This window comes from Mus musculus, chromosome 12 (genome assembly GCF_000001635.26).
Source record: "Mus musculus strain C57BL/6J chromosome 12, GRCm38.p6 C57BL/6J".
Classification (NCBI taxonomy): Eukaryota; Metazoa; Chordata; class Mammalia; order Rodentia; family Muridae; genus Mus; species Mus musculus.
This window is the reverse complement of record NC_000078.6, coordinates 80,066,555-80,092,240: the sequence shown is the minus strand read 5'-3', so window position 1 is coordinate 80,092,240 and position 25,686 is coordinate 80,066,555. Positions and strand designations below refer to the sequence as shown.

At 46.0% G+C, this 25,686-nt stretch overlaps 1 long non-coding RNA gene across 5 annotated transcripts in view; it reads left to right on the top strand.

Annotated features, from left to right (window-relative positions):
• Positions 1-6,196: 6,196 nt before the first annotated feature.
• Gm36660 overlaps positions 6,197-25,686 on the top strand; it is a 67,637-nt gene continuing 48,147 nt past the window's right edge. Inside the window, exons 1-6 of one of the 5 annotated variants that reach the window (XR_381738.2) lie at positions 6,197-7,414; positions 9,884-10,019; positions 11,063-11,137; positions 12,855-12,981; positions 15,095-15,230; positions 22,794-23,140. This is a non-coding gene — a long non-coding RNA (predicted gene, 36660). Of the gene's footprint in view, positions 7,415-9,883; positions 10,020-11,062; positions 11,138-11,629; positions 12,367-12,854; positions 12,982-15,094; positions 15,919-22,793; positions 23,141-25,686 lie in introns of those variants that run through there. The other 4 variants (XR_001780644.1, XR_381739.2, XR_872852.1 and 1 more) reach the window with 4 other exon arrangements.

Below are 25,686 nucleotides of genomic sequence, written 5' to 3'. Positions count from 1 at the left end.
TTATCTCTACCTGGGAAGTCAAGTGTAAATTAAGCAGGTGGAGTGCAAATGTTTAGGGGTCAAAGGTGGTCTGCCTGAAGAGTTCTTACCTGTGGTGTTGTGATTTGCCTTGGAACCCAAAGGGACCTTCTTCATGGTCTAGGTACCACTTTCTGGATATCTTGAAATTGCCCTTTATAGCCATTGTGAGCCAGGAGAATTGCCCAGAGTGATGGAGGCACTAGGGCTGTAAACCCAACACTCTTACTTACCATCAGACCTCATTGTTAGTTTTCTATGTGCCCAAGCAGTGCATTGAGAGGAAATAATTTTGAGGATCAACAGTTGCCATCCCTCAATGTCATACACCTTCCAGCCATACTTAGCAAGGAGTCAGCCTCAATCTCCCTTCCTTATCCCCTCATCCTGTGAAACCTTCCCACCCCTCCAGCCTACCCTGACCAGCGTAGGAGCCTCTCCTCTTCCACAGCACAAACACTGCAGGAAGTTTGGGCAGCCACAGGGTTGATAGGGCCATCGCCACCTGTTGTCCATCTCCAGGAAAGAATCAGAGCAGGGAGAATGGCAACTTGCATCTGTCTGCTGGGTAGCAGAAAGCACACTGCAGGAGCTATGCCTTTCTGTTTACCTTTCAAATTCGTGCAGAGAACTCATTTATAGCAGCTGCTTCCAGACACAGTCCAGATCATCCAGAGATGGGTCAGTCCCCTCGGGCAGGTAGTGGGGCTGTTCGATGAAATTTAACTCTCATTATCTGAAAGGCTCACTGGGTATCTCCCATATGCCCCCACAACAACGGGCTTTGCTGTTGCTTCGCTCACAGAACTCTTAGGTAATTTTTCTCTCGCTTGCCTCGGCTAGATTACCCTCTTCTGGAAGCGCCTGGAGGAATATCAGCAACCACCTGCTGGGCGACAGGAGTGGGGCTCAGATGAGGTGGAGGCAAGGGAAATGCTTTGCATACCAGCTTTGTACAGGCTGGGAGGGGCTGCCCAGGACAGTGCCTGTACCTTTGTGAGCACTATTGTCACCAGGTCTCACTGTGGTTCTTCATATGCACACTCACTTATGATTCGGGCAACAGCCTCGTTTTAGAGATGGCCAAGACCTGAAGCACAGAGTGGTTAGGAAATTTGCCCAATATGGCTCAGCTGGTTCCAGCACCCGGCTAGAGGACATGGGCATTATCCCATTAGTTTTACAACAGCCTTAAGAAGTAATTGGTTCTTTATTGTATTGGCTCATGAGAGCAGATTGCTAAATGTCCAGGTATTTTGTGAGTCAACCATTATTAAGTGTGAACTCACACAAATGTGAACTCATACAATTAATCAGATCAATTATACTAAAAGCAAATGTAATAACTCCCCCAAGCTCATCCATTCCTGACTCTTTCTCACTGTCCGAGTGCAAAGCAAAGTAGTTGCTACTTTGGATTAAAAAAAAAATCCTTTTTTTTTTCTGTTGGGTGGGAAGAGACTGCCTCAGCCGGAAGCCACTTCTTCCGGCCATTCTCCAGGGCAGATCACGGTAGGAAACAGCCACCCAGGCCTCCAGGAAGAAAAACACCCGCTTCCCATGCTCCCAGAACAGCAATAGAAAGTTCTGTGCTTGGGCTTTGAGACCCCTATCTGGGTCCCAGAAGAACTGGGCTTCTCTGGTGGAATGGTGGGTAGGAAAAGTGTGTGTGTGTGTGTGTGTGTGTGTGTGTGTGTGTGTGTGTAAGAGAGAGAGAGAGAGAGAGAGAGAGAGAGAGAGAGAGAGAGAAAATGGTCTTTGTAGCCCCGGACCCAGAGGGTTTCCCGTGTTACTTGTACTCTGAGATTTTGGAGGCAGCTGATCTAGAAGAATTCATGGTTTTGGGTACCAGATAGACCTGAGTTAATCTCGTGGCCCTCTCTGCCTTCTGTAAAATAGGTGACCTTGGTCAAGGCATCTCACTTCTCTGAGCCTTAAATTTTTCATCTGTAGAATTGGAGACCTTCTGAAGGGAGCTGTGGCATAAAAACCAGCCAAGCAGAAAGCATGCAAAACATCAAGCCGAACTAGTAAAGACCAACAGCAATTGTGTCTGAGTGGCTGTGCTAGGCTAGGAGGATTCTTCTATGGATGGACAATAGTCCAATATCCAGGTACCAATGCAGAGGGGCACTGACTATGGATGTGCTGTGCTGAGATAGCTGTAGATGGACAGCCTAGACATACAGGAGATGATCCTAACTTGTCTTGTTCAGGAATTGAATGAATAAATGTCTCCCAAAACCTACTTGCACCTATGGGATACAGAAGAAACAGAGGAAACCTTGATTAGTGGAAGGAGTGAGGCCCCAGGAGGAGCCCTTTTGGGAGGTTGGTTGGAGACCTTCTCAAGGGAGAGCTCCCTGGGGGATCCCAGTTCTTCACTTTGTTTCAGTAAAGTGGAGAAAGAAGTAGCTGCATGCAGTTGGCCTCAGGCACCACAAAGGTGCTCTGTGTTCCCTCATCTTTGCTGCAGAGGACTGACTGTATTTATCTGCCATTGCTCAGACCTAGGTAGAGTTAAAATCTTCTTAGGTGAGTATCGTTGACTTTCCTGGTTGAAGGGACAATTCCACGAAGGGTCTGAAGCTAGTGTAAGACCAACAAGCCAGAGAACAAGGCTCTCCTCAAACCACTGCCCTTGGAGGCTGGGATCCAGTAGGCAATCAGGCCCTTCTGGCCCTCCTGGTAGCAGGCTTCTCTCCAGTGGTCCTGGAGTCAGGAGCCTCTCTGGCAGACATGTCTACTATGTGAATTGAAGAAGTCTAAGGTTGTGTCAGGAATGGTATTGTACTGGTGTTTAGGGGACCAGGGCTCTTGGCAGATTGTCATTGCACTTTACCAAAAGTCACCTTGTCTCCCAATCCATCAGTCAATCAACGACATATGTACAATGATAATGTTACTCAGCTGTGTTCAATAGTATCGAAAGGGGTCCTGATTTTTAAAAAAAAAAAATTTAAAAATTTTTCCCATATTTTTTTCTATTAGATATTTTCTTCATTTACATTTCAAATGCTATCCTAAAAGTCCCCTATGCCCTCCCCCCACCCTGCTCCCCTACCCACTCACTCCTATTTCTTGGCCCTGGGGTTCCCCTATACTGGGGCATATAAAGTTTGCTAGACCAAGGGGCCTCTCTTCCAAATGATGGCTGACTAGGCCATCTTTTGCTACATATGCAGCTAAAGACATGAGCTCTGGGGGTACTGATTAGTTCATATTGTTGTTCCACCTACAGGGTTGCAGACCCCTTCAGCTCTTGGGTACTTTCTCTAGCTCCTATATTGGGAGCCCTGTGTTCCATTCTATGGGGTCCTGATTTTAATCTTAGCAGAGGTAAAACGAGCGGATAAAATGCCAGGTTCCTGTCACAGGGTGAAGTCATTCACAGAATGACTTCCCTTCTCTGCACTTCTCCCACTGTTGTCTCCATGGCCCAATCATTCCTCAGTAGAAGCCAAAGAGAAATAAACAGAAAGAAGATCAATTTTCCTGGGCCACATCTAGCCAACAAACATGAACTCAAGATGTGCTCTGGTGACAAAAAGGTTATTTTCCAACAATATTTTAAGTCGTTATGAGCTGGCAACAGTTCAAAGGTTTTTCTTATGGTTATAACTTGTTTGTTTTATGTGTTGAGGGGTGTTGCCAGCAGGCTTGTTTGTGTATAGCTTGTGAATTTAGTGCTTGTGGAGGACAGAAGAGGGTGTTGGATCCCCTAGAACTGTAGTCACTGGTGGTTGTGAGCCACCATGTGGGTACTGGGAATTGATCTGGTAGAACAGCCATGATCTTTACTGTAGCGTCGCCTCTGCAGTCCAACTTATCATTTTTCATTTAGTGGAGTGACTGTGGTACATATCAGTTTGGAACACAGTTTCATAAACAGTAGGGCAAAGAGCATGATAAGACGAACTACCCAGTCACCATACAATGTCACCATAGGTAAGCAGCTGTCACTTCTACACATGCCTCATTGGTCAAAGCATACCACATGGGCAAATTTATTCTGTCTAGGACAAAGAGTCCAATACTCTCCCAATGAACAGTAACAAAGCCAGCGACATGGAAAGCTTTTCTTTGTTGTTTGACTCAGGCCTAGCCCACTATGTATTTGTTATGTAGGTAAGGATGACCTTGGACTCCTGATCTTCTCTCAAGTGCTGGGACTACAGATGAGTTTGAGGTGTTTGGGATCCAATCCAGGGCCTTGTGTATGCTAGACACATCCTACCGACTGAGCTACATCCCTAGCCCAAACCATGGGAAAGGTCTTTAAGTCTGTTCTGTTGCAGGCAATGAGGTCCAAGCTCATGAATTTTAAAAAGGTGTTTATTTGATTAGATTTTGAATTAGCATATATAATTGTACATACTCTTGGGTGTTTGTCTTAGGGTTTTACTGCTGTGAACTTACACCACGACCAAGGAAGCTCTTATAAAGGACAATTATATTTAATTGGGGATGGCTTACAGGTTCAGAGGTTCAGTCCATTATCATCAAGGCAGGAGCATGGCAGGGTCCAGGCAGGCTTGGTGCAGGAGGAACTGAGAGTTCTATATCTGAAGAGTTCATCTGAAGGCCACTAGGAGAAAACTGGCTTCCATGTGGTTAGGAAAAGGGTCTCATTGCCCACCCCCACAGTGACATACTTCCCCCAACAAGGCCACACCTCCTAATCATGCCACTCCTTGGGCCAAACATATTCAAACCACCACAGTGCTAATGTTTTATTTCTACACACACACACACACACACACACACACACACACACACACACACAGCAAAAGCTTGTCAAATGCAAGCTCCCTTTGTTCACCTCTCCAGCCACTCCCTCCAACATCTTCATGGCTATTCTTTATTCAAAACAACTTTCCCCCAGACTTCACATGGGAGAGTGTGTGGTGTTTATCTTTCTGTGTTTGCTTAATTTGACAATGTGATGTCCTTCAATTTCATCTAGTTTTGCTGTAAATGACATGATTTTGATTTTTCTCTATGGCTATATAATACTCCATTGTGATATATACCACAATTTCTTTATTCATTCATCTATTGATGAGCACTGAGGCTGATTCCCTATCTTGACTGCTATAACAGTGTCAAAGTAAGCATGAATGTGAAGGAAGGTATAGCCTTCTCTTTATTTCCTTTGGATTCACACACAACAGTAGGACAGCTGGATCATGTGGTAGGTTTTCTGTTTATTTCTGGTTTTTTATTTTTTGAGGAACTGTTGTACTGTTCTCCATAACAGTTGACCAATTCACATCTGCTCCATAAGAGTCCCTCTTTCTCTATATACTTGCCAGCATTTTGTTATTTTTGTTGTTTGTTTCACCCCATTTTAGTTGGGGTGAAATGTTTTCCCATTGAAGTTATGCTTTGTACTATATTGATGGCTGGTGACATTGGCTAACTTTCTTCTTCATATATTTGTTGAGCACATATGTTTCCCATGGAGAAGTGTAGGTTCAGATCATTAGCCCATTTTTGAAAGACTTATTTTTATTTTTTGGCTTTTTAAGACAGGGTTTCTCTGTGTAATCCTGACTGTTCTGGACCTCACCATGTAGATGAAGCTGGCCTTGAACTCACAAAGTGCTTCCTATTTCTGCTTCCTGAGTGCTGGGATTGAAGGCATATGCCACAATTATTTATTTATTTATTATTTTTGAATTATGTGTATGTATGTGTCTGTGTGCTGTATGCATGTGGCTATGTGCACATGAGCACAGGTGCCCAGAGAGGTGAGAAGCATAGATTTCCCCTGGAGCTGGAGTTACAGATGGTTGTAGTCTACCCAGCGTGGATGCTGGGAACTGAACTTGGGTCCTCTGTGAGAGCAGTGTGTGCTCTTAACTGTGGCACTATCTCTCTGGCCTCCATTTGCCCACTTTTAAAATTGAATTGTTGCTGCTTTTAAGTGTTGTGAGTTCCTTATATCCTCTGAATTCCCTTCAGCGGGTGAATAGCTGGCCCTCGTTCTCCATTGTTGAGTGTTTCCTTTGCTATGCAGATGCTTCTGGGTTTGATGTCATTCCATTTGTCAATTTTTTGTTCATTTGTTTCCTGTGCTTTGGGGACAGTCATATCTGAAAAGGTGTTGCCTGTTCCAACATTTCCCTTATGTTTTCTTCCAAGTGTCTTCAGGTCTTACATGCAGGTCTCCAGTCCATTTTGAGTTCAGTTTTGTACAGGATGAGAAATCCACAGCACCATCAATTGGTGAGGTTTCACTAATGTGCGTTCCTGGCACCTTTGTGGGGAAGCTGCTAATAGGAGACATCTGGGTTTATTACTGGGGCTTCTAATCTGTTCTTTCTCTGTCCTTTTTTAATTTTCTCCTGGTACCATGTTGTTTTGGTTACAATTCCAGCCTTACCAATTCTTTTGCGACAGACCTGAGAAGCCGGAAACCAGTTGGTGAACTTGGAATAGAGTTACAAAAAACCATAAGACTAGAATACGAGTTTCTTGAACAAAGGGTCTTGGTTTCCCTTGTTGAGGAATGTATCCCAAGGGCCCCAAATAGACACTTCAATGTATATTTGTTTCAGAACATTTTACATGGCTTTGAGAAGCGGTCTGACCCTCCCCGCCTCAGATGAGCAGTTTGTGCGTCTTCTCCCTATGATGTGGTAATGGTGGCAAACTATGATCACCTCTCACTCTGTGTTAGAGCCAGGCTGATTGCACCTAACCTTCTGCCTTGATTGGATGCTTCTGGTCCCTTGTTTTGGTCTATCTCTCAGTACAAGATGTCTTAGGTGTTCAAGGCTCTATAGTCTGTGTTGGAACAACTCGAACCTGCCGAAGCTTGAGAGCAGCCAATCACAGGAGCAAGCAGATGCATACTCTGATGTTTCCAAACCAAGCCGTGCTGAGAACTGGGTGTAGGCCTAGATTTGTTTCAAAATCTAGTTTAATAAGTGTTCTTAAACGCTTTAACCTCCCTTCTAGCCCACCACCCAGCAGAGGAAAGTAGAAACTTCCACTTCAGCTGGGGGCAGGCTGTAGTTTGCTTCCTTCTAGTTCACCCACAGGGCTGGCTTCTCAGGCACTTTCTCTCCCCAGTGCCCCTTTCAAGACTATTTGTGGAGCGTATACATATATATCTTTTCCTCACTTCATTTCCATAAAGTTAAGTCTCATAGTACCGACAGCGCCAGTCTCCAGGCCTGGGCTCTACCTACTTGGAGTCTGTGTTTCTTTTGGTCCTGGAGAACTTTCTGTCTTCACATGTCTCTCAATCTTGCCTCGTTGTATATCTGAGGAAAAATAAACGTTACCTCACCCCTGACCTTCTCCAGGAAGTACCTTTGTTACGGTGGAAGGAGAGAAGCCAGTGGCTGTGTGAGGGGAAAAGAGCATGCCCCACCCCCTTTCACTGGTAAGTTTTTTTTCTTTCTTTCTGGGAAGTATGGGAATCTATTTTCTTAGGGGATGTGGCTCAGATATTTTTACTTCATGGAACCCAACACCTCAGACCTCCAGATTTATTTTCAGACTGGAATCTCTCCAGTGTAATGTGACAGCCTGGGCTGTGCTAATCAGCCACCACCCCTCTCTGGGTCAGCAACAGGCTTATGAAATTATAAATACAAATGGAGCCGGTCAGACAGTTAGACTCACCCAGGCCACATCCTTTGTAGCCTTTTATCTCACTATACAGACATGTGGAGCAGCAGGAGACTTTGTTCCCAGCAGGAGACAAATGAACCCAATGAATCCATCTTGTTGCAAGTGTCTATTAGTCCTGAAGACGCACACACATGCATACCTCCTGACCTAGATGTCTAAGCCAGAGCCTCGACCTTCAACCAGCTGACAGATGGCTTACCCCACAGCTTCTGTCTACCTCCTCTAGCAAGAAGAACCCAACTATGATCCCCCATTCTGACAGAAGGAAGAGGAAAGTGGGACTAGGGGCTCAGGAGTCTCTCCAGCATTGACAATCAGCGATTCAGCCTTGACATGGGTTGTTAAGAGAGCCTTGGCCTCCCCTCTCCAGCTAGTAGGGGTCAGTGACCTAGGAGCATAGCCACTCCTGGGGGAGGAGCTGGCTAGGGAGGATGAAGTAGAGATGGGAGGAGTCTGGGTGACTCCCTCCTCCTGGCGTTCCAGCCAAGTGGCTGAGCTGGAGAAGCAAAGCCGGTAACAGATAAGGGACTGGTTTTCCTGTGGCCTTGTTTATTCAAGCTTAGGTTCTTGTTGACTGGTTCCTGAGGGAGGTGGGGGTAGGGCAGAGGCAGTGTGGGGTTCCTGGATTCAGCTTGCATTCAGCTAGCCAAGGCCTTCAGGGAGGGCTTATTGAACCCATCTCTCTTTGACCCCCAGACTTTTATCCAGACGGTGGCTAGCTGGAGGCTTGAACCCTTGGTTTGGTGGGAGAGGATCCTTAACCAAGGAAATGGCTGGTGTCTAACTGCATTTTTCCTGGTCTGAGGATCTGTGGGTCTCAGGGCAATTGAGAAAGGATCTCCAGCCACCACAGAGCTAGTGATAACATGTTCACACTAATTCAAGAATTCCTCGTGCTGTGTTCCTTTGCCTCTCTGAAACAAGCTGAGTCTGCAGTGTACCACGTCTGTGGACCCGAAAGTCTGTACCTTATGCTGTGCAGCCTGGAGTCAGGGCAGAACACATCCTAGCCTGTCCCTTGTGGAGATTAAAGGCAATGAAATTATGATGCGACTTATGGCCCCGACAGGGTAGGCCATGAAAGCCTTGCTGGGGTCCTAACCTTGGGAAAGATTATTTGGCAGAGCCGATATGGAAGTGGATTTTGAAAGGTGGGCAGAACGACCACATGGTCAGCTGGGATCCAGTGAAAGAGCCTCCCAAGCAGAGGAAAGGGGAACCTGTGAGGGGAGGAAGTGTGAGGTGCTGAGGAAGCAGCAGAGGAGAGAACACAGGGCTGGAAGGAAGGGAGGCAGGGAGGGGGCCTGGAGGAAGAGAGAGGCAGCAATAACAGACTCCTTGGAACAGGAGATGAGGGACCCCAGGAGACTGACTGCTCTCTGAAAACAAATGGGGGAGGGTGCTCTTCTCATGTGGGGACACCTAGAACAGGGGCTTGCCTTCTTCACCTAGTGGTCCTTCCTTCCCAAAGCTTAGCCAATGGTGTGTTCTGTGCCCGGGGCTTGGGTGGGTCTGTGGTGGCAACGGCTTACAGATGATGTCCTGGGAGATCTTCAACTCAAGAATAGGACAGGTGGGAGGCAAGCTGAGCACCAAGAGGCGGTCCATCAGGCAGGGTGTGTCCCCAGACACTCTGCATCTGCCTACTATCCCTGTCCCACCCTCTAGGGTGCAGTAGAGGAGGTACTACAATTTCACAGACAAGCGCCTCAATTCTTCCATGTTCATAAGGTCATCCTCCAGCCTGATGGGCCTCCTTCCCTCTCTCTTCCCTCCCTCCCATCCTTCTTCCCACTGTATTCAACAGCTTTGATCCTGGTTCTTTATTGACTCTCTGACACAGCACATAGGAGGTCCCTTCATTGGGTTAGACATTGAGAGCATGGGCACAAGGCATAATATTAGACGGTTGGGGTGAAACCTCCTCGCTAGCTCAGTGATCTGCGGCAAATGTCTTCATCTTAGTCTCAGCACCCACAAAGCAGGTTAACAGAGACAACTGTACAGTCTGTTGGATTCCATGGGAACACTCCTATAAAGAGCTTTGGTGCATAGTAAGTGGTCCATGGATATTAGCTGCTGCTGTTTATTTGAATTGGTTGCTCACTCTGGGAAAAGAGGTTCCTGAGAACTTTTTTTTTTTTTTTGAGAAAATAATGCAACAATGAAAAGATAGCCACCATAATAGCAAGTCTTTATTTTTCATATCCATTTCCAGTACTTATGGAGATCCTAATCTCAGAACCCAGAGCCTAGAGAACTTTGTTTTCTTTGACCTGCTCCACTAAATCTGCTGTGCATAGACTCAGCAGATGACTGTGAATGTGGGATCCACCCTCGCACCCAAGCTGAGGGTAAGAGCCCTGGATTTATATTTCTCCTCGCTCCTCTATGCCTTGCCTGCCATAGATCTGGGAACCTGTTTCTCCTCATCTGTTAAATGGGAGTAGTAGTGTGAATATGGGCAAAGAGCCCAGCACATAATAAAGGATTAGGAAATGCTAGTTCCCAGCCCCTCCCTTGGATTTAGTATGGGGTGCAGAGAATGGGAGGAACCCAAGGTTGGGGGACTCCAAGGTGGCCCAAGGCCTCCTACCTCCCAATGCCACACAGTGATGCCCCCAGGACACCTGAGTGAACTGGAGACCCCATCTGCTCTAGAGACGGGCTAGCCAGCCTGTGGTTTATTTTTCTGATACTTCAGTGAGAAAGGAGGGGTTGTGGGAACCCCCATAGGTTCATGAAGGATGGGAGCTGAGGAAAGCCTGACCTGGGAGCTAGTGGGGGGCTCTGTTGTTGGGATGGGCCTACATCTTGTTGGGGAGAGGGACCATGGGCTTATGTGGGTGAGCCAGGGACTGCAGGGTTCATGAAGAGTTCAGAAAGAGCCAGGCACTGGGAGAGAGGCCACTATGATTAAGGGGAACTCATTAAAGCAGGCTGGTGGGAGCTTCCTGGATAACCTGGCTGAGTTACCTAAGTAACTTCCCTCTATTCCCTGCCCCCTACAGACCACTTCTATCAAATGCCAGGGAACATTATGTTAATAACGGATAATTGCCTAGGCTCTGAGAGCATTTGAGAAACCACGGCACTTTAAAATAGTATTTTAATTTTATGTGTATGAGAGTTTGCCTGAACATATATCTGTGTACCACATGCATGCAGTGTCTGTGGAGGCCAGAAGTGGGTATCGGAGCCCCTGGAACTGGATTTATAGACAGTTGTAAACCTTTGTGTGGGCGCAGGGAATTAAACACCATCTTCTGGAAGAGCAGCCAGTGCTTTTAGCGGCTAAGCCATCTCTCTAGTCTCAGTCGGGACATTTTAAAATATTCATTGTCTACTTCTAACTTCACAAGGAGGCAGCATAAGAGGCAACAATGCTGTTTCACAGGTAACAAGACTGAGACTTGAAAGGCTGAAGAGTGGCAGGAGTCATTTCTGCTGTCAAAGAACCTGCAGCTGATGGGTGAGTAGGGATCCCAGGGTTGTCTCCATTATTATTGCTATTACAATTTTCTTTCATATATTTATATATTATTTATATCAATTTTATTTTATTTATTATAATTGTTGCTATTATTATTTTTATGTGTCATAGCTGCCCTTGCCTTTATGCAACTGGGGCTGGCCTTGAACTTGCAACCATCTTCCCTCTGCTTCTTGGGTGCTGAGACTTTTTTTTTTTTTTTTTGGGTTTTCTTGAGACAGGGTTTCTCTGTATAGCCGTGGCTGTCCTGGAACTCACTCTGTAGACCAGGCTGGCCATGAATCCAGAAATCCGCCTGCCTCTGCCTCCCAAGTGCTGGGATTAAAGGTGTGCGCCACCACGCCCAGCGGGACTGTTGATATATATCATGTACCACTTTTCTTGACTTTTCGTTTGCATTTATTTATTATCTATCTATCTATCTATCTATCTATCTATCTATCTATCTATCTATCTATCTAGAGTCAGACTCTTGCTCTGTAGCCTAGGCTGGCCTTGAACTTACCATGTAGGCCAGTCTAGCCTTGAATTTGCTTCAATCATCCTGCCTCAGACCCCTGAATGCTAGGATTACAGGCATGGGCCATCATGCCTGGTTTCCATTGCACTTTTTAAAATAGAAGTTTGCCTTTATTCCTTTGAAGATCCATTGGTTTGCTTTTTCAGTCTTGGGAAATGACTTTCCACGTGACAGGGCACCCCTGGGTGCTAGTGCCCCTCAGAGGAAGAGCAGAGATGCAAACAGGCCTCGTTGGAGGGCATGGGACAGTGCCAGAGGCGTTACAGTTGCTTGTTAATGGGTGGCTAAGGGAGCCTTATGAGGTCACACTGCCTGGACATCAGCTGTCACTGACAGGACTGGGGCCTCTCAGCCCTGGACTGTGCATCTAAGAGATCACACTAGTAAACAGTGAGCGTGGCCTTGGGAAGACAGCCCTCCCACCCTGGTGCCTTGGTTGGCTCATTCAGAAATGATGACGTCCATTTTTCTGCCCTCCCCCACCTGACATTCCAATCACCTTTGTTGACTTTCTGTGTACAGGATGGTGGAGCAAACATTTCCCAAATTCCTGGAAACCTGTCTAGGTCTGCCAGTACCAAGCAGTGTGGCCCTGGATCTTCTGGTTTTTGTTGTTGAGTCAGGGGCTCATCCTCTGTTACATGTATTGAGTTGCTCTTCAGGGACCCTTCAGCTCATTCTCTGAAAAGTGAGGCCTGGGGGCTCATCTGGGTGGGGTTGAATGAGGGGCCAATGAGTAGGCTGCAGTTAGGGAAAGGGTCTGGAGAAACCCAGGAGGGTAGGGTAGGGATTGGGTTGGTGAGGAGAGAGTCAGGGCACCAGTCGGTTAGGCTTTTGTTCTGGCTATCTTAGAAAAGGTTCCCGGGATTTTAGGGCCGGTCTCTGAGGAGGCTGGAGTCAGCTACTCTTTTTGCCTTGTTCTGGAGGCCAAAAGGCAACAGAACCTGTCCTAGGTCAACCTGAGCTCTCCCTAGGCCACAGTTTCTTTGCTATATGACGTTTAGATCCCAGCATGGAAGAAACAGGCACAAACCACAGGCAGCCAGTTGTGTTCAGAGTGGTCTGTGGTGCTATAAGGTAGCAATGAGGGAGAGGAAACAGCAGGCATGGCATAGTGGCCAAAGTATTTGTCTTTCCCATTGGACGTTGTCTTTACTGACTTAACTATCTCCACAGCTTGGGCCATTGCCTTTCTTTATACAGATATAAAAATCCAACTCCAGCCCATGCTTCAGGAGTCCCCCAGACTCATCCTTCCTTCCATGGTCCAGGGCGAGTAGGAGTGGAGGGCACACATCTCCTGGTAGGTAACTGGGTCTGTTTCAGTTATTAAGGTTCAGTTCAGTTGGTGACTCCATTTCCCTTAGGGTTGAAAAGAAGGGTATCTTTGGCCATCCTCTGCTCTTGAGATTGTGAGGATGTTGCTGGGATACATGAGGTCATGTCTGTCACAGTGCTGTGGGAAAGAGGCCCCAGGAATATGCCAGCTTCTCTAGTTGGTTGTGGATATTTAAGGTATACGGATATTCCTCATGAGGTCCTGGCCACTATGCCGGCCCCAGATGGAACACTGTTAGGCCAGACCCGACTAGTCAGGAAGCCAGAAGAACAAGTGAACTTCCTTTTTATTTAAATCTTAACCATAGTACACATTCAGAAACTCAGAATTACCAGCTCTTAAGATGCAGTTCACATCTCTTATCCAGTAGCCAGGGTGTTAGCGGGAATATTGGTTTCTGACTGTTGAGTTTTCTAGGGAAATGTCATCAGATGTATATAGGCCACACTTGTTGAAAAATGTGACTGTGCAGCCATTTGCTCTCCGAGCTCCTCCACAAGCTTAGTGTCCTCTGAGGTGGAGGGGTCATTGGTGGGAGAGCTTAAGAAAGGGTCTTCCCCCAGCTGGAGGTCACAGCTTTGACCATAGAGTTTAAAGGTCCATCCAGCTGTGTGACCCAAGAAAGGCATAAGAGGACCCAGTCTCAGTTTCTGTCTTTGTAGAACCTGTGCCACAAAAGGCATAAATCATGCCTTCTTTATGTCATCCTTTCGAGAACTAAAAATTGTCTAGAGTGTTAATGGCCTAAGGGGAATGAACGTTCAGTATCCGAGCAAATGCAAGAAGATGGGACATGAGGGTAGGCCAAGAGAACAGGGATCATGGCATGAACTTTCCTGAACACAGCTCCGGGTGACGGTCCCCTCAAGCACTCAACCACTTGGCTGATGACAGCAGGCCAGGATGTTTGGCCCAGGCAGCGGTATTCGCTGCATTTTGAGGATAGAAGTTTCTGAGTTAGAATAGAATCCTAGAGGAATAAGCCTTCCTTCCCTTAGAGTCCACAAACTATTCAACTGTGGATGCCCAGGGCCTAGAGGCCTTAGAGACAGGTGTGAAGAGCAAGGGTTGTTTCTGTGGTCAGTGCCCAGTGCTAAACTTGAGGCTTCTAATCTCCTGGAAGCTATGAGGTATACAGTCCAGGACACATTTTTTTTCCTGGACAGGATTTCTATAGACCAGACTGGCCTCAGACACACAGAGATTTGCCTGCCCCTGCCTTCCAAGTGCTGGGATTAAAAGTATGTGCCACGACCACCCGGCTTCAGAATATGTTTTTTAAGAATCTTCAATAAGGATGAGAGCTGCAGACAATAGGCTTATGGTGCTTCTAGCTCCGTGAACTTGAACGTGTCATTTGACCTCCCAGAGCCAAGGCTTGCTCAAATGGAGACAGGAGCTGTTGAGAGGATGACAGGAAGGGGCGCTGAGACACTCAAGAACATTGGCGCTGGTAGTTGGACAGAGAAAAGTCACCCACACTTCTGCCAAGGGACAGGCAGGGATGGCTCACCACTTGGACTGGGGGTGGGGGGGAGAGAGAGAGAGAGAGAGAGAGAGAGAGAGAGAGAGAGAGAGAGAGAGAGAGAGAGAGATTGAGATCCCAGGATCCTCTCCATTCTAAACATGGGCTTTAGGTGCTTGGATGAACAGAAGCACCAACTTGGGGCATCAGGTGGGGCAGGGTGAAACCTGAGTCTAGTTCTCAGTCATATTCTTCAATAGCCTTAAAATTTTACATTTATTTATTTGAGTGTGTGTAGGGGAGCACATGCGGAGGTCAGAAGACAGCTTGTGAGGACTGGGTCTTCCATCATGTGGGCTCAGAGAATCATACTCAGGTCATCAGGTTTGGTGGCTGCTGAGCTGGCTAGCTGGCTCTCCAGTAACTTTTTTGGTGCCATTTTAAGAAAGATGGACCTGAATCCTCAGTTTATTTGTAAGTAGTCTAGCAGATCTTATCCGTATTCCTAACAGGAGGGATAAATGAGAATTACTTAGTAAACTGAGACTGTCAAATGTTGTTGACATTATTATTATTATCATCATCATCATCTTAATATGTTTTCTTTTTAAGGGGGAATCTGGCTTGCTCCAGTGGTGTGAGTCGTTTACTGGCCTGCCAAGTTTGATGGGAAAGCTTAGAGACTGTTTCCACGTGCAAGTTTACAACACAAAGGATTAGTTGCAGTGGTGGGAGGCCTTATGGCCAGGTGAGGATGGATTCTGGTGGAGGCTTTTGAATTCTTCAGATGAAATCCAGAGATGTTCCCTCGGGGGAAGAGTTATGGTACAAGAAAGTGCCTTACCTCCAACCCCCACCTTTGAAGGGCTCAGGCAAGACAATGTGAATCTGCAGACATGGTCACCAAATAGGTCCCTTCTGTGCTTCTGAGGGTCCAGCTAATGAGGCAGCATGAAGGGTGCTGTGAACAGGTCTCATAGATGAGGGCATGGGCTACACATACTCACTCTCATGTACTCCTGGGGTGTATAGGGAATGGATCTGGTACTCTGGAAGATGGATGACTACCCCTCTCCCCCCACTGTATGCTGCTCTTGAAGGGTCCCTACACACAACACTGAGGCTAAAATGTGGGTTTGTAATGAATAGCCTAGTGTGTCTAAAATGTGCTGGTTATGTGGGTCTATAGTTTCTGCCCTGAAATCCACTTTTGCTGACTTGGCTTTGGCTTCCTTGGTTGATCTTACTTTCCATATGCGGAGTTCTTATGTGTCTTAGTCCTTCCAAAACTAAGAAGCATGAACGTCAGGGTGACAATACTTAGATTCGAGTATTGGCTCTGCAGCTCACTAGCTGTGTGATTTGACAAATTAATCTCTCTTTCTCCATCTTTGGCCATGTGTATGTTTGTGTAGTCTCTCTCTCCCTCCCCCCTCCATCTCCTTCCTTCCTTCCTTCCTTCCTTCCTTCCTTCCTTCCTTCCTTCCCCCCCCTCTCTCTCTCTCTATGTACACACAAGCTCACGTGCACATACAATGTCTCTTGATGAACAGTGAGTTCACTGGCTATAGCTAGTCTGACTGCAGTTTGCTCCCGGGAACCTTCATCTCTGTCTTCTGAGCACTGGAATGGCGGGTTGTCATGCTCAATTGCATGAGTGAATCTGAACCCCAGTCCTTATACTTACGTGATGAGTGTTTTACCCACTGAGCCATCTCCAAACCTGCAATTCCGTTTTCTCTGTAGAATGGAGATGATGCTACCCCATAGACTCAGTTTGAGGATTAGGTTACAGTTTATAAAGCTTTTAGGTGAATGCTAGCACACGGTGGATGCTGAGCGCAGCAGGTGGCTTTAGGTTACTGGTGTCTCTGTGTCATCTCCTTTCTCCTGAGTCATTTTAGCTTGCAGCCTGTGCACAATGTGCTGGTGTAACTTGCCATTTTATTTTGTGGTTCTCCCTGACCCCTTGATAGCTCATAAATTACAAATGTATAGAAGCTGTCCTGACCTGAGTACATGATAGCTGTCTGAATCAGTTTCCTGTATGGAGGTACCCAAACCTGTCTGTTGCCATGGCTGTTCTAGGAGAGATGGATCCTCTTTAGGCAGGTGAGCCCAGCCTTACCTACCTGCATGCACATCCTTGTGTATCTGCCTTCAAATGTGTCACCGAGAATAGAACGCTTCCTGTAGCACATGAGACAGAGGCTCTCTGGAGAACAGATAGGATGTTTTTGGGTTGTGGTTGGTGGCTGGTAGCCTTGGGGTGTCCATGACTATCTGAAGCTCTCATTCTGCATGATAGGCAGGCTAGAGTCCGTCCGTATGTGTCTACAAAGGATATGCATGACCATCTTCTCATTCCTTGCTTTAACTATATTATTACCTGTCGTTAATAAAGATGGGAAATAGAGATAGGATAAATAGAAATGCGGATTGGATTTTGGCAATAGCTGTCTTCCTGAAACCCAAGGGGACTGTACAGGTATGTTGTATGTTTACCAAGAATCTTAAAAAGGCTCACATCTCGGATATCATCAGATCAGTTCTTGAAAAACCATCTGTCTTGGTTAGGGTTTCATTGCTGTTAAGAGATATCAAGCAACTTTTATTATAAGGGACAGCATTTAATTGGGGCTGGCTTACAGTTTCAGAGGTTCAGTCCATTATCATCATGGTAGGAAACATGGCAGTGTCCAGGCAGACATGGTGATGGAGAAGGAGCTGAGAGTCTCTACATCTTGATCTGAAGGCATCCAGGAAGAGTATCTTTCTCTTCCTCCCTGAGCAGAGCTTAAGCATAGGACCTCAAAACCCACCCCATAGTGATACACTTTCTCTAATAAGGCCCATAGCTCCTGATAGTGTCACTCCCTGTGGGCCAAGCATGCAAACACATGGATATATGGGGGTCCAAACCTATTCAAACCACTACATTGACCTAAGGACATGCCGTAGAATGTGCAGAAATGTGTTCTGCACAAAGATGTCTGCTATGAATCTGTTTATGCAGTGCCAGGAACAATGGCAGTGTCCAGCAACTCAGATAAAGTTGTACTGAAATTATAGGCATGTCAGTTCTGGCAGTTTCCATCCTTTTATAGGTTTGCAAATGCCTTGAAAAGTTAGGAGAATGAAGATTCCCAGCCCCTGCCACAAGCAATTCTGGTTTAATGGGTCCGGGATGGGGTCCAGATATCCATATTTTCAGCATGCCCTGTGTGACTCTTACTACAGATGTTCTGTAGATCAACATTTGGAAAACTGATAAACTTGATGGGATTTTGCCATCATTTAAAACGATGTTTATAGAAAGATTACAATAGTGTGGAGGAATGTTTTATAAATAAAAAAGTATGTAAAATTGTATATGTTACTCTGTATCCAATTATGAAATAGTTATATAAAGCAAAGTAAAAATATACAAAAGAGTAAACAGAGGTGGCCTCAGGGTGGTTGATAAATGGAGATTTTTTTCCCCTACATTCTCTAAAATTTCCAAAAGTAAATTAAAAAACAGAAAAAGTCTAAATCCATAGGGCTGGAAAAGTTGCTTAGTCAGTAACATGCTTGCATGAGGACAAGAATGTAACCCACAGAACCCACATGAAGCAGCGAGGTGTGGTTGCCCAGGCTGGAAAGCCCAGAGCTGGGAAGGTGGAAACATGTCCCTGGGACACCTAGCCAGGTAACCTAGCCAGAGTGACCCTGTCACACAAAAAGAGCATAAAAGCAAAGCAAAGAAAAACAGAAGAAAACAAAACCCCAAATAAACAGGATGGAGGCTGCCTGGGGAAAGACTCCTGCACACACACACACACACACACACACACACACACACACACACACCACACATACCACACACACATACACACACATACACACACTGTGCACACAATACACACACTGCACACATACACATACACACACTGTGCACACACACACACTGTGCACACAAATAACACACACACACACACACACACACACACACACACACACACCCCACATGATAAACTGGGCATGGTGGCAAACACCTGTTACTGCTTGGAAGCTGGAGGCAGGAGAATCAGAACTTCAAGGTCAATCACAGCTCAACACTGAGCCAGCCTGGGCTATCTGAGTCCCTGTCTCAAAACAAACCAAAAGCCATAAACCTGCTATTTGAAAACATATTTTTCTTGAAGCAGATTAAAGGATGTTTTGTTACCTTATTTCCTGGATTTATATGGGTGTTGGGGAGGGAGGTTTCATTTTCTTTGTAAATAATCTGAAATTAGCCAACATTGGACCATCTTCAGTTGGGCTCCAAGTCCCCATGGCAATGCTCCTGCAGGCAGCTGCACCCCAGACATTTTATAAACTCTCTGGAGTTCTAGAAGGGCACAGCCATCCCATTTGTTCTCAGTCAGATAATACGAACTCTTGGGGGCTGATAGCTTAGCAGTAAAACGTGAGCTTAGCGTCTACAAAGCCTGGCTTCAGTCTCCACCAACAATAGACAAAGAGTAGGTAAATTAACACATGTATGTGCACACATAAGTAGTAAATAAGTATTGAAGAATGCTCTCTCTCTCTCTGGTGTGTGTGTGTGTGTGTGTGTGTGTGTGTGTGTGTGTGTGTGTGTGTCTGTGTCTGTGTCTGTGTCTGTGTTTCTCTGTCTCTTTGTCTCCCTCTGTGTGTGTCTCTCTTTCTCTTTTTGAGACAGGGTTTCTTTGTGTAGCCCTCCGTGTCCTGGAACTCAGGCTGGCCTCGAACTCAGAGATCTGCCTGCCTCTGCCTTCTGAGTGCTGGGCTTAAAGGCATGTGCCAACACCAGCTGGCTGTTTTTAAGATTCTTTAGATATTACAACTTGGATAGGATAAGGAGACATTGCCTTAAGAAGTTGGACATTAGAAAAACCAAAGTCATTGTCTGAAAGAAGCATGGACTGCAGGGGCCACCACACAAAGTCCATTGTGGCCTTGAAAGTAGAGATGTGTTGCTCTGGGGCAGAGGTCTGGGGTGGGATATCAGCACCCTGTCTCTGTCTGCCAGCTGTGAGGGCATCTCTTCTTAGCTGGTGCATGGCTGTTTTCTGCATGTCTTCACTCTGTAAAGGGTAATATTTAAATCTCTTCTCAGGAGGATACGACTACTTGATCAAGACTTCATCTTGATTATCCCATTAAAGACCCTATCAGTCAGTAAACTGTTGGATGTGCCAGCACAAGGGCCTGGGGTTGGATCTCCAGTGCTCACGTAAGAGGTGGGTTATGGTGGCCAGTGTCTGTAGTCCCAGCTACAGGGTGGAGAGAGAGGCTTGGTGCCAGGAGGTGAGGCAGAAGAGCACAGAAACAGGAGGATCTGGCTGCTTGCTGGCCAATCAGACTGGCCAATCAGGCTAGCCAACTAGGGAGTTTCAGATTTAGTGAGAGACCCTACCTCAAAAAATAAGGTGGAAAAGAAGGAGGAAGTCATCATATTGGCCTCTGGCTCCTACATGTTCACCCTGTCACATGTCTATGTACATACAGATACCATAAGTGATCTTATCTCTAAATAGGTATGTGTGCATGTGTATGTTGTATATGTATATATGTGTGTATGTTTATGCTGTGTATGTGTGTGTTGTATATGTGTATATGCTTATGTGTAGTGTGTATGTGTGTGGTGTGTATATGTGCATGTATGTGACTTCTGTGTGCATATGTGTATGTGTGTGGAAGTTGATGTCAGGAATCTTCCTCTGCCTTCCACTATTCTACCTTATTCTTTTGAGGTAGGTAGGGCCTGTTAATCAATCCCAGAACTCCCTGGTTCATTTGGTCTCATACTTAGCTTGCTTCAGGGGTGCCCTGTCTCTGCCTTCTGAGACTGGAATAATAGGGAGACTGTGATAGGCTCCAATGTTTATGTGGGTTTGGGGACCCAAACTTATGTCCCTTTACTTGTGGAGGAAGTGCTTTAGCCTTGGCACGGTCTCCCAGTCCCATTGTTTTTCTTGAGACAGTACCATATGTATCCCAGGCTGGCCCCAAACTTGCTATTTAGCCAGCCTTTGAACTAATTGCTTTAAGCACTTGCATACTTTTCTGTAGTACATACCTATGGTATATCACTTAATTATTCTTTTACTAATTGTTATTTATGTTACTTCTGTTTCTCAATTTATGATAAACATGAGCACAATGAATATATCTGCTTATTTGCCTTTGAGAGCTTGTGTGAATAGATACCTACAAAATAAATTCTTAAGTGCAAAATAACCAGGACAAAGGGGATCTCTATATATTTAAAATATTGATACATTTTGCAAACTGCTCTAAAAAGTGACTGTTAGTTTACTTGCCAGATTATATGTCTGTCATTTTTTAATTTATTACAGTGCTAAGTAAGGCCTGTCACTTAGAGCCCAGAAGTGGACACAGAGGGACAAAGAACCTTCTGTGTTTGTCATGGGAGATGTGAATTTTATGACCCTCTCCTTGCCATGGTCCAGGCCCTCCAGGATCTCCTCTGATGTATGGGCAGCTCCTTGTGAGGCCACGCCCTAGTCACCCCCCCACCCCCACCCCCGGCCAGAGTAACCACCTTAGAGTGCCTCCATTCATGCTGCCATTGCTCATTCAGTAGGACTACTCTCTGAGGCCAAGCTAGGCTCAAAGAGGCATACACAAATAAGAAGAGGTGAGGAACCAAGTTTGCAGGGCTTTGAATACTAAATCAGGGGATTTCCCCCATTAGGGAACGATTCCTCTGGTTACCCAAAAAGAATTGGGTAAATGAGGCAGAAACATCAGAGAAATAAGACAACGAGCGCACCACAAAACTTCTTATGTCATCAACCATTTCCTTATTAAAAATGTTTTTTAAATAATATGCAAGTTTAACTACCAGGCAAACGGTCAGTTTTCCCTTCCCTCAGTTTATTACAGGTTGTACTAGAATGGTCTTCTTACAAAGTAATAAAATGTAAATGTGGCTTTTAGGTATGCTAATGCTTTAGGTTGGCTGAACACCAATTTCCCAGCGGGCTCTGCTCAGAGGAGCCTAAAGGAACCTATGAGAGCCCGGTAGGCATAAGAAGGAGAGGGGAGACCAAGTCCCCTATCCTAGTTTGAGAAAGTTGGGATTCCCCAGAGGGGACCCTCAGCCTTGTACTTCTTAGGGAATAGAAAATACTTGTCCCCAGGGCCACTGAAATGCACAGCATGTAACATCTGTACAGAAAAAGTGTGTTTGTTTCCCAAGGAGAAATTTAGAATAGGGTGAGATAAATAAGGAAGACTTTCAGGCTCAGGGCATTCAAGAAGGGAGTTATGGAACACATAGCAGGTGTTTTAGGTGGGAGAACAATTTAATTGTGTGAATAGTGTTACCTGTGTAAACTTAACTTCTTCTGTAAATCTGAGGTCATGATGTCATGGTCCCTTCCTTCCCCATCACTTTGGAGCCAAACCTAACTTGGCAATAAAATGTGACCCACCTGGAGAGAGGCAGCTTGCAGTCTTCACTGAGCGGCTCTGACAGGACAGTTGCAGGACATGGATGTGGTGTCAAGGGCCTGACCTAAGGTGTGTGTGTGTACTCTGATGTGTGGTCCCCTAGGAATTAGAATGAAAGACTGTTAACTTGTATTCATAGCTCTGTCCTGCAGGCATTTACCAAGTACTTTTCAAACAATATAATCTTTACAGTGACTCTACAGGACTGGGGTTCTATTATATAGATGAGGATACTGAGACTCCACCCTAATAAATGAAGTTGCCATTAAGGCTGAATCTAAGATCGCACTGTCTGGGTAACAACATCGAAGTAATGTCCTTGGTGAGAATGGCTTTAAAATCAAGCTGCAGGGTCAACATGGTGACACATAGCTTTAATCCTTATACTCAAGGGACAGAGTCAGGAGGAACTCATTGAGTTCGAGGCCAGCTTGATGTACATAGCCAGTTCCAAGCCAGATAGGGCTACACAGTGAGACCTTGTCTCAAAACAAACAGATAGACAGTCAAAACCTACAACAAAGCCAAAATCCCCAAATAAACAACAAGACAAAAAAGACAAACAAGACAAGATAAACAAACCCACATTGAAGATGGACGTCAGATGGGAGAGGCTCAAGGAGAAAAGCTGGAGGGAAGGTGGGATTGAATTGGAAGTGGGGGTAGATGGTGGCAGGGTGACATCTCAGATCAGGTAAATGGCCAGGGTTGGGGGCTAAAGGAGATCCAGGCCTCTCAAGTATAGAGTCCTGGAGAGGAGTCTTCAGTTTGGGCAGCATAGCCTGGCTCCCTAACCTGGCCTTTAACCTGTCTTGGTTTTCAGCCATTCATTCCCCTTTCTGTCCAAAGAGGAACAGCCACAGAAGAAGAAAGATCCCCTTCGCCTACTCAGTGTGGCAGGAAGAGGAACCTGGATGTGATTTGGATTTTTTAAAAAAGAGATCTTGCTTTGGTGTGGCCCAATGTAGCTTTTCACTTGCGGGTCTGATTGCAACCACAAGTGACTGCACCTCTGAGGGGACTCTTGGCAGCCACCTCTGAGGGTGGGGTTTTCCCCTCCCCAGCCTTGTGACTCCTCAGGTGCCTCCAGTTATCTCTACAGCCACTGGAGACTTCTTCAGGCCAAACTGAAGCATCTGACAAACATTCGAGGCCAGCCTGATCTACAGAGTGAGTTCCAGGACAGCCAGAACTAAGGCAGAGAAGCCCAGCTTCAACAAAACAAAACAAAACAAAACAAAACAAAACAAAACAAAACAGAAAAAAGAAAAAAGAAAAAAGAAACCATCAGCCTTCTAAAAAATGTGAACTGGATTCTGTTCTAGTCTTAGCTCTTTCTTGACTCATCTCCTCACTCTTCAGACCTCTTCCCTCTCCCTCCACAAATTAGTGGCTCCCCCACTTCCCACCCCATCCCTCCTTCCCTCCCCCTGAAGCCCTTTTTTCCCATGCATCCTTCTTACTTTTGAGCATGCTTGTGACCTGCTGAGTTTAATTAGGGTTGTTTGCATCAGTATGGGGGGGGGGTTGTGATGTACTGAAACATGGGTAACTCATTAGTGACTCCAGTACTGAAGAAAGTGACATCCTCTCCCCAGAGGTCATTAACTGTCAGGAGTCCCTTAGGCAGGAGTGGGGCCTCATGAGCTCCCCCAGCCCCCCAGATGAAAATTTGATGGACCCAGTGTTGTGCAGGTCTTTTATGGTAGCCATAGCTGCAGTTGAGTTCCTGAGTCCACTATCCATGTCATGTCCATGTTTTGTGGCACACCTCCCTATCCTCCGATCCCTATGCTCTTTTCACCCCCTCTTCTGAGATATTTGCTGCCATGTTTGGGGTCAATCTCTCTTCTGTTCCGTTTGGCTTCTCTTGAAGCCTGAGTGAAGTGGGATGAAGATGGGGCAGCCACGGATGCTGAGAAGAGTATGGAGTATAACGGCAAGAGGATGCTGCTGTCTGCTCATCGCCTAGGACAGAAAATCTGCCTTCCTACCTGCTCTGATTCTGTTTTACTGGAGAAGAGGACCTGCTGTATAGCAAGGCTCTTTATTCCCATAATTCTCTGTCTCTAGGCCATTCGAGTACAGCCCAAACTTCAGTGGCAAAGAAGAGGCAAGTTTCAGAAGCATGAACAGGGACACCTGCTTTCTTGTTTTGATAACGGATGAAAATATCTTCCCTTTGCTGCTGTTGCTACGCTGAATCAGGATTGAGAAGTTAGAGTATCTCTTACCTGATTGGCTTAGGACCACTTGCAGTTCATTGGTCAGAGTCATTCAGACGCCCCTCCCCTCCTCCTCCTCCTCCTCCTCCTCCTCCTCCTCCTCCTCCTCCTCCTCCTCCTCCTCCTCCTCCGACTGCAAAGCATTCTGGGAAATTCAGGGTCTTCCATGGATAATTAGTGGGTGAAAATGGACTCCCCCCCACCCCCCGCATTTTCCTCATCTCTGAAATGGATGGTTGAACTGGATAACCTACTTCCAAGAAGGTATTACTCTTGCGTTCCAGGATTGTGTGAGCCAAAGGCTTGACACCTAGGCATGTGACAGTGTTCCAGGAGACCGTTCCCATCTTAAATGGCAATTTATTCCCCCATTCCTTCCCAGACCCTCTCTGAATTTTTTTTCCTTTTGAAACACCCCCTTGAACTTCCAGGTCCCAAATATTTCCAGCCTGTGAGATAAAACAGCCTCAGCCTCTGATTGTCACCAGATCAATGCAAACATTTTACTTTACTTTCTGAAAGAAAGGGGACTTTTCTTGGAGCACGACAGAAATGAAGTGTTGACAGGCAGGCTGCTGCAGGCTTGGACCACCTCAAACCACCTGGCCAGGGGCATTCTCCTCTTTGGCATCTCTATAAGGAAGGTAGAAACAATTCTAAGATTCCCTCATTTGATTTCTCCTTTTTCTATGTTTCTATCCTATTCCCAATCGGGGTGAGATCCACACTAATTCCTAATGTGTGTGTATGTGTGTAAACAAAGATGTGTTTGCAGCTGGGTACAGTGTACCTGCCTGCGATCCCAAGAAAGTGGCAGGATGAAGCAGAAAGATCATGAGCTGGAGGCCAGTCTGGGTGACTTCGACCCTCTCTCCAGATAAAAGTCAGAAGGGATAGAGTACCTCAGCCATGCTTGCTTGCCAAGGTGCTTCAGGGTCAGTCTCTAGTATAGGGAAGTATGACTTACTCAACCTGGGGAAACACTGTCCTATTTGACAGATCAGGAATGTGCCAGAATCTCAGTACTCATGATTCTGAAGGACATTTGACAAACTCTCACAATCTCAGGAGGAAGGATTGAGGCCTAGCCATGTCTTTGATAGCATCATGTCACATGCTGTCACTCTGACCTCAGGCAGGCTCCAGTTTTGATAACTAAACTTCTGTCTTCCTCAGGAGTCTGTAATGACCCTCCCTCTCCTCCCACCTCCCCACCCGGAATCTCTGTCCTTTCAGAAGAGATCCTTCTGGGTTCACCACAGGCGTACTCATGTCCTCTGCAGGAATGTCTGAGGCCTCTGGGCATTGCCATTAAAAAACAAAACAAAACAAAAACAACAACAACAAAATACCCCTGCATAGCCTGTCAGCCGGGCACCACCCCAACTGTGTCAGAAGCTATGGATTCCAAGAGATCTGGTAGGCTCCAGTGTTCCATGGCTGCTAGAAAATCTTGGACGTTCCCTTTTATTAAGAGGTGCCGTATAAGTT